The following is an 8,768-nucleotide window of genomic DNA, read 5'->3' on the forward strand; positions in this document are numbered from 1 at the left end:
TGGAAGGAGTCATATATCAGTAAGGAACAGCATGAGCTAGAAAGAAACAAAAGATATCCCTTAAGTCCAAATTGATACAGAGAAAGGGGAAAATCAGGGAGTATCCATGCAGATAGTAATCCTAATTATGGTCAGATTCCAGAGGTACTTATAAAGACAATTATAATCAATGACATTCAAACACTGGGATATCAGTATATACAGAAAAGCTTTAACCCAACAAAGAAAAAAAAATCTCTCACAGTCTGTCTCTTTGGGCTGTGAGACATTGGAGAAGAAAGGACTAGTCAGAAATCTGTGGAAGTAAGGAAACTGAGGTATCTAACCACTCTACTCACCTTGAGACAAATGCTACATAAAGTGAGGTAGTGCAAGAGGAATGTCTCCCTGATGAACAGTTTCATACAAGCCATTATAGCTATTTGTCCATTTCCAGGGAAGATCCCCATGGATGTCACAGTGTGGAGAATAATAGAGCTGGAACAGGTATGTCTGGGGGAACCAGGTTTAAGGAAAGCAATGGATGGTGCTTTTTGTCACATGAGCTGTCTGAAGCAAAAACTTAATAATAATTCAGCCAGGGTGTCTAGACTAGCATAAAGATTTACTGTCTTTGATGAGATTTTTCAAGAGGCAGTTTATTTATTTATTTATTTTCATTTTTCTTTATTAAGAAATTTTCTACTCACTCTACATACCACCCACAGATTCCCTCCTTCTCTTTCCTCCTACCCTCTAGCCTTTCCTCCATAGCCACCCCACATCCCCACATCCCCCAAATTAAGGTCTCCCATGGGAAGTCAGCAGAACCTGGCACACTGAGCCTAGAAAGGTCCAAGCTCCTCCTCACTGCACCAAGGCTGCACAAGGTGTCACACCACAGTCACTGGGCCCCCAAAGCCTGCTTATGTACCAGGGACAGATCCCGATCCCCTGGTGCCAGGAAGCCTCTTAGGAATCCACAAAGATGACCCCACTTTGGACTGCTGGCAGTGGTCTAGAGAGTGCCTGGACTGGTCTACTCTGGTGACCAGTCTAGTGAATACCCTAACTGTCATCACAGAGCCTTTGTCCAGTGACTGATGGAAGCAGATGCAGAGATCCATGGCCAGGCACCAGGCTGAGCTCAGGGAATCTAGCTGATGAGAGAGAGGAGGGATTCTGCAGGCAGGGAATGCTGAGATCATAATGGGAAGATGTGCAGAGATGACTGGCCACACTAGTGGAAGCCCATGAACTGTGGACTGGTGGCTGTGGAGCCCTGATGGGACTGGACTAGGCCCTCTGGATATGGAGGCAGTATATTTATAATGTAGAGAATACCTCTCTAGAAGTAAATGATTGAGACCAGCAAATCTGTAAAATGGGAATGCAATCTGGAGAAGGTACGAGTAGGGCAATCAAAGTAAAAGGTGTCCCTGTTATATCAGCAAACAAAGGTGTCAAGATTTATATTGAGCTTAAGTTCAATCAAAACAAAACAAAACCAACCAACAAACAAAACCAACAAGACAGAAAGCTACATTCTGTGCTAATCATATTTGGGGAGTCTTTAAAGACTGATGAATTTCTTAGAAGGTATCCATGATAAAGCAATACAGGGATTTGATGGTGACATACCATTTAGGGCTGAGTATTTCAGAGTTTCTCTCTCTCTCTCTCTCTCTCTCTCTCTCTCTCTCTCTCTCTCTCTCTCTCTCTCTCTCTCTCTCTCTCGTGTCTGGCTGTTTGTCTATATGTTTTTCCCCATATACTACAGGAAGAAGCTTCTTCAATGAATGTTAAACAAGGTACTGATCCTCTCTGGTTTTATGGATTGTATCTCTGTTATTAGAGATTTAGTCTATTAACCACATATAAGTGAACACATAGCATCTTTTTCTTTATGAGTCTGAGATAACTCACTCAGGACATTTTTTTCTAGTTCTGCCCATTTACTTTCAAATTTCATGGTGTCATAATTCTTAGTACCTGTAATACTCCATTGTGCAAATGTACCACGTTTTCTTTCTCCATTCTTCTGTTGAAGAACATCTAGGTTGTTTCCAATTTATGGTGCTCATGAATAGGGCAGTGGTGAACATGTTTGAACAAATGACTCTTTGGTGGAATGTAGCATCTTTTGGGTATATCCATAAGAGTGGTATAGCTGTAGCCTGAGGTAGATTGAGCCCCATCTTCCTGAGGAACCACCACACTCTTCCATAGTGGCTCTACTAGTTTGTACTCCTACAAGCACTGTATGGGAGTTCCTCTTACTCTACGTCCTCGCTCACATGAGCTGTAGCTTGTTTTATTGTTCATAGCCATTATGGCAGATATAAGATGAAGTCTCAAAGTTGATTTGCATTTCTCTGATGGCTAAGAGTGGGGAATATTTATTTGTTTCTCAGCCTTTTGATGTTTATGTATTGAGAATACTTGATTTATATCTGTACCCCATTTTTTATTGGTCTCTGGGTCTGTTTCTTTTCTGTGATGCAGAAGCAGGGTCATTGTGAAAGGGCAGGTGATGGAAAATATACTTCTGGAAGCAGGCGACTTCAAGTAAAAGTAGTCTGTTTAAAGGGGACTCCAGCAACTGGCTGATGGGAAGATTTCTTTTACATCTTAGATGTTAAAGCCTTTTCATAACCCACAGTACCCTTGCTGCCACCCACAAGGACTTGAACAGTGGGAAGAAGCAATAAAAATGTAAAAATAATATTTAGTCTTTTCTCTCAAATGCCTAAATGAGACAAAATTCCACTAAAACAAATTGTAAAGAAGCCACTTGTCAGAAATTCAAATTCCTCTAGGGTCAGCACTTAGTGAAATCCAACTATCTACTCAGGTTTTATTTCTCCCTAGAATCGATGAAGCTCTTTATTAGCCAGTTGCATGAGGATTGGAGGCCAAGCTCTAACCAGAGGGAGCCCAGGATGCCTTTGTATTAGAACACTCTGGCCTGTGAGTTCTTCTTGCTTAAGTGTGGACACACACCCCACAACAGGAGAAAAAATTGCCTTGCAGAATATTTAGTACCATGTGGCTGTTTCCTTGGGAACCCAGACACATTTCTCATAACTGCTTTTCTCTTCAGTTGTTGTCTGCTGGGCCTGTTAAATATTTCCACTGAATTGATCAAAGACTATGAAGTCCCCAAACCCCTAAACACAAATCACTCATCTATCGATGATAGTTTTGATTACCAATACAAGTCATTGCTACTTTATTTTATTTATTTAATTGTTTGTTTGTTTTGGGTTTTTTGAGACAGGGTTTCTCTATGTAACTTTGGAGCCTGTCCTGGAAATTGCTCTGTAGACCAGGCTGGACTTAAACTCACAGAGATCTGCCCACCACTGTTTGCTGAGTGCTGGGCTTAAAGGTATGTGCCACCATCACCCAACTGCTACCTTAGTTTATGTTATAATATATTTTGAAATGAGAAAGATATATCTGAAAGGAGAGTATAAAATCTTGATTATAGAATTTAAAATTCTAATTAATTTCCCCAATTATATAGACTGTTTCTTCTTCTTTTTTTTATTAGGAGTTTTTTTTATTATTTTACATATCAATCTCAGATTCCCCTGTCTTCCCTCCTTCCATGCCCCAGCCTTCCCCCCCCCCCAACTCACCCCCCATTCCCACCTCCTCCAAGGCAAGGTCTCCCATGGGGAGTCAGCAGAGCCTGGTAAATTCAGCTGAGGAAGGTCCAAGCCCCTCCTCCCTACACCAAGGCTGTGCAAAGTGTCTCACCATAGGCACTAGGTTCCAAGTAGCTAGGTCCTGGTCCCACTGCCTGGGGCCTCCTGAACAGTTCAAGCTAAGCAACTGTCTTACTTATCCAGAGGGCTAGTCCAGTACCATGGGGGCTCCTCAGCTATTGGTCCACAGTTCATACATTTCCACTAGTTTGGCTAGTCGTCTCTGTATATTTTCTCATCATGGTCTCAATATCTCTTGCTCATAGAATCCCTCCTCTCTCTGGTTGATTGGACTCCTGGAGCTCTGCCTGGGATCCGGCCGTGGATCTCTGCATCTGCTTCCATCAGTCAGTGGATGAGGGTTCTATCATGACAGTTAGAGTATTCAGCCATCTGATCACCAGAGCAGGTCAGCTCAGGCACCCTCTCGACCATTGCCAGTAGTCTATGGTGGAGTCATCTTTGTGGATTCCTGGGAAACTCCCCAGCACTCTGCTTCTCCCTGTTCCAATGGTGTCTTCATTTATCATGATATTTATTTCCTTGTTCTCTCACTCTGTTCCTGATCTAGCTCAATCCTCCAGCTACCCTAAGCTCGCTTTCCCCTGACCCTTGCCCTCCATTACCCCACCCCACCCCCAGTTTGCTTATGTAGATCTCATCCATTTCTCCATCACTGGGTGATCACTGAGTCTTTCCTAGTGTCCTCCTTACTAGCTAGCCTCCCTGGAGCTGTGGGTTGCAGTCTGGTTATCCATTGCTTTATATCTAGTATCCACTTACGAGTGAGTAGTACATACCATGTTTGTCTTTCTGAGTCTGGGTTACCTCACTCAGGATGATATTTTCTTTTTTTTTTTTTTTTCATTTTCATTTTTCGAGACAGGGTTTCTCTGTGTAGTTTTTGTGCCTGTCCTGGATCTCTCTCTGTAGACCAGGCTGGCCTTGAACTCACAGAGATTTACCTGGCTCTGTCTCCGAGTGCTGGGATTAAAAGTGTGTACCACCACTGCCCAGCAGGATGATATTTTCTAGTCCCATACATTTGCCTGCAAACCTCATGATGTCATTGTTTTTCTCTGCTGAGTAGTACTCCATTCTGTATATGTACCACATTTTCTTTATCCATTCTTCAGTTGAGGGGCATTTAGGTTGTTTTCAGGTTCTGGCTATTACAAATAATGCTATTTGTACCCAGTTATGACATTTATATACTGTATTTTTTAAGATTTATTTTTATTTCTGTGTTTGTGTCCATGTGATTATGTCACAAGTGAGCTACTTGGAGTCTGACTTCCCACCTCTAATATGATAGTGTCCTAATAAGCACTAGGTAGAAACAAATACAGATATGTTCATTTTGCTTTCTGCTGAATTTTCCATAGCTTTGATTTTGGTCATTCCTCTGCCTCTAAGCACTGGTGTATCAAAATTAATCATTTTTTCTTTGTGTGTCAGATTATAAATGATCACCCTAGCTTGGCTTGATGACTATTTCCATAATTACATGGAAGAGCAAGCAGAGTCAAGAGGCCCTTACCTGAGTATCCAGTCTTACCCTCCTATCTTCTATGTGCAACTCTGTCATAAATTAACATGGTCTCAGAGAAGTGTAGCAGTGGGGGGAGGCTCCATACATGCAGCTATGGGAAATCCATTATCCCTACTTGGAAAATACTCCCTGTTCCAACTTTTGTGTTAGAACTTCCACATTCTAGTAAGTAACCAATTACCTACACTATGCAAATAAGCCCAAGAACCTCAGTTTTTCCTATGAACAAGTGTAAGTAGTGTTCAGTAGTTCCCCATTGTTACATTAGGAGGAGCTTTAGAAGCTATTTACATCTCTTTTCAAAGAACAGAAGTTTGGCAGCATGTGATGTAAATGGGACATAATGACAGACCGAGGATGAGTTTGGGAAAAGAATGGATGCTGTCCTTTATGTGGGGAATGAGAGAGGCAACTGAGGCAATGCTGAGTGGGGGATTTGGGGAGAAAATTTTACATTCATCTTTGTTTCTGTGTTGTTTGACTTGTATAGTGGCTGGGGCATGGCTAGTACATATGGTAGTGAGACATGTCAATAATGTGAGGCCACTATGCTAGGGGATGTCTCTTGAATAAATCACAAGACAGACATCTTCTTCCATGTGGTATACAATGGCAGTCTTGATTGAGAGGTAATTGTTTGCCATATGTCCTAGTAGTAAAACTTCATGGAAAAGTATTATTGAAAAGCTACAGAAGCAGCTGAGCTCCTTCTGTGTATACTAAGCTGACTATACTGAGTAAGCTGACTGCTCTGGTAGAGACTCCTTGTGTAAGTTATGAAGTTATCTTCATTTCTAGTTTCTCACAAGCCTCCCTGATGTTTTAGTCCACTTCGTCCTGCTGTTGCTTCCCCAGCTTAATGAGTGCCTTCATGGGCATGGCATAGTCATATTCAAAGGACACAGGCTGTGCGAATTTGGGTGGCTGCTCTCATTCCCTGTGAAATCGTTTTATTTTTTATAAACAGCTTCTTCAGAAGCTCCTCTTCATCATATAACTGGTCCAGAGGCTCCACAATTACAAGGTAAGGAAATGTGGTTAGCAAGAATGAGTCTTCACTGCATCTATTCAGAGATTTCTGAGCAGCTGGCTTCCTTGAGAACTAAACAATGCCTTTCCCTGAGGGCCTGCCTTGCTTATTGATCATCTCCACCTGACCAAACACAGAAACGACTTTTTCCAGCAGTTCATTGGGCACATACTGAGGGAGGTTGTGAATTGTAAGAGATGCACTATGACAGGCAAAGCATACACACAGTTGCTTTCCACATGGGAGCATATGTTTCAGCTCAACTTTGGCAATTTGCACTGCTGTTCATGTTTCCAAGTGAATAAAGCCAAAGCCTTTATCCTTATGAATGAAAAATTCACCTAATTCCCCATAGTTCTCAAAAATTTGGCTAATTTCCTCCTCAGTGATATCGGGGTGGGGGGGGGAAGGTTACCTTCAAAAAGACAGCTATGTTGGGTGAAGTTCTTCTCTAAAATTCTTCAGGTCAATAGTCAAACTTTCTTTCTGGTGGCTGGCCTGCTGTCCATTTGCAGATATTGGTGGGGATGGCTCCTGCTGCTGGTGCTGGTGCTGCTGGTGCTGCTGGTGCTGCTGGTGCTGCTGGTGCTGTTGGTGCTGCTGCTTGTGGTAGTGACAATGCTTCCCTGGTGGTCTACTCATTTGAAAATTTCACTGAAGAGTCTTTATATTTAGAATCTGTCACTTCTCACTGGTGCTCTCTGTGTTGCCAAGGCAGGTCTCCGTGTCTTATACTCATGTGATCCTTCATGCTCTAGTGAGCTGTGCTCACAAGAACATCACCAAGCCTGACATGTATTTCTTTAATATCTTTGTTCTTTGGGTTAACTGTTGGAGTATCTTTTACATAGAAATGCAACTGGACATTTACTTTGATCATATGAGTTTCATCAATGATAAACTTCTTTTATATTTTGAATGGGGTTTTGTAAGTTCCTTTAGATTTTTATATCCACAAGGTTATGCCTTTGAAAATAAAATGCTGCATGTCATTTTTTTCTGATGTTGTTAGGGTTTAAGAAGTTCATTTCTCACTTCAGTATCTGTGTTACCCTATGAGCCCAGGTTAGTTGATCCTGTAGGCCATGTTCTCATGGTGTCCTGGACCCCTCTAGCTCCCACAGTCTTTCTTCCATGGGGCTTCCTAAGCTCTGCCTAATGTTTGAGTGTAGGTATCCCATCAGCTGCTGGATGAGGTCTCTCTGATGCTGATGTGATGACAGTCAGCAATTATGGAGCCTGTATGAGTCTGGACTGAGTCCTCTACATATATGTTATGGTTATATAGTTTGCTGAAAGATATGCAGGAGGAATGGATCTGGGAGAGAAGGGAGGTTGGGGTATCAGGGAAGAATGGAGTGAAGGGAAACTCTGGTCAGGATATAATGTATGAAAGAAGGGTATATAAAAATAGTTTCACAGGAAAAACTAAATTCATTTCTCTACCTGACTTGCTGATTTTTTTTTATGAATAGATTGTGGATTTGCAAAATATTTCCTGTCCATCCATTCAGATAATGACTAAATTTTATCATTTTTGTGTGTCGTGTAACATATTGTCTGTTTATTTAATCTTAAAAGAATATATGTTATTCTTGTGTACATTGCTTCCTTTTTAATTTTATGACTATTTCATTGACAGTCAACAGTATATTTTGAAAAAGTTTTCTTTTGTATGCATGTATAAATTATTGGGGTTTTTTTTGTATTTGAGTGTTTTGCTTTCATGAATGTTTTAGAGTATCTGCCTTTATTCTGCTTTTCAATGGTCAGAAAATGTTGTTGGATGCCCTGCACTGGAGGTACAGACACTTTTGAGTTGCTATGTAGGTACTCAGATTCAAACTAGTGTATTCTAGAAGAACAGCCATTGTTCTCAGCTGTTGAGCCATCTGTCCTACCCCACCTCTGTATAATTTTACCTTATATTAAGATTATTTACCTTACATGTAAATGTCCAATACTGGGGAGGTAACAGTGTATGATCTGTATGCTGTTTAGTAGATGGACTTTAATTCAACCCCTTGAATCTGCATATAAATAAGCATGGTATTGTCTAATTTTTTCAGATATAACCATTTTTGTTTTATTTTTATTATTAAGAAATTTTCTATTCACTTTACATACAAACCACAGATCCTCTTCTCCTCCCTCCTCCTGCCCCCCAGCATTCCTCCCCCAACTCACCCCCCATTCCCTCCTCCTCCAAGGCAAGGCCTCCCATGGGGAGTCAGCAGAGCCTGGTACATGCAGTTGAGGCTGGTCCAATCCTCTCCCCCTGCACCAAGACTGCGCAAGGTGTCCCACCATAGGCACGGGCTCCAAAAAGCCTGCTCATGCACCAGGGATGGATCCTGACCCCACTGTCAGGGGGCCCCTTAAACAGTTCAAGCTGGACAACTGTCTCACCTATGCAGAAGGCCTAGTTCAGTCCCATGGGGGCTCCACAGCTGTTGGTCCACAGTTCATGAGTTCCCACTAGTTTGGTTTGGTT

General features: G+C 41.8%; 1 pseudogene; it reads right to left on the bottom strand.

Moving 5' to 3' along the window:
- Positions 1 to 5,919: 5,919 nt before the first annotated feature.
- On the bottom strand, positions 5,920 to 7,722 carry LOC128095328 (non-POU domain-containing octamer-binding protein-like; annotated as a pseudogene).
- Positions 7,723 to 8,768: the final 1,046 nt, after the last annotated feature.

This window comes from Peromyscus californicus, unplaced genomic scaffold (assembly GCF_007827085.1).
Source record: "Peromyscus californicus insignis strain IS unplaced genomic scaffold, ASM782708v3 Scaffold_4__1_contigs__length_199733344, whole genome shotgun sequence".
In the NCBI taxonomy this organism is placed as follows: Eukaryota; Metazoa; Chordata; class Mammalia; order Rodentia; family Cricetidae; genus Peromyscus; species Peromyscus californicus.